Source organism: Tupaia chinensis, unplaced genomic scaffold (assembly GCF_000334495.1).
Source record: "Tupaia chinensis unplaced genomic scaffold, TupChi_1.0 Scaffold140464_1, whole genome shotgun sequence".
Taxonomy (NCBI): domain Eukaryota; kingdom Metazoa; phylum Chordata; class Mammalia; order Scandentia; family Tupaiidae; genus Tupaia; species Tupaia belangeri.
The window spans coordinates 1-360 of NW_006200341.1; positions in this window are offsets into that span (position 1 = coordinate 1).

Below are 360 nucleotides of genomic sequence, written 5' to 3' on the forward strand. Positions count from 1 at the left end.
TCTTGATTAGTGATGATTAGTGATGTTGAGCCTTTATTCATATACGAACTGGGCATCATATGCTTTTTTTTCTTAAAAGTGTCTATTCAAGCTTTATGCACTTTTTAAAATTTAGAATATTTGTATTCTGAATGTTAAATTTTTGAGATCTTTACACATTTTGAATATTAATACTGTATGAAATGTCATTTTACAAATATAGAACCATTCTGAATGTTGTATCTTAAATTTGTTTCTTGTTTTACTAAACTGTGTAGAATTTTTAGTTTTGTATCATTTAATATTTGTATTTGTTGTTGTCATTAGTTATGGGATCATATCAAAAGTATTGCAACCTAGCCAATGTTATGAATGCTTTCT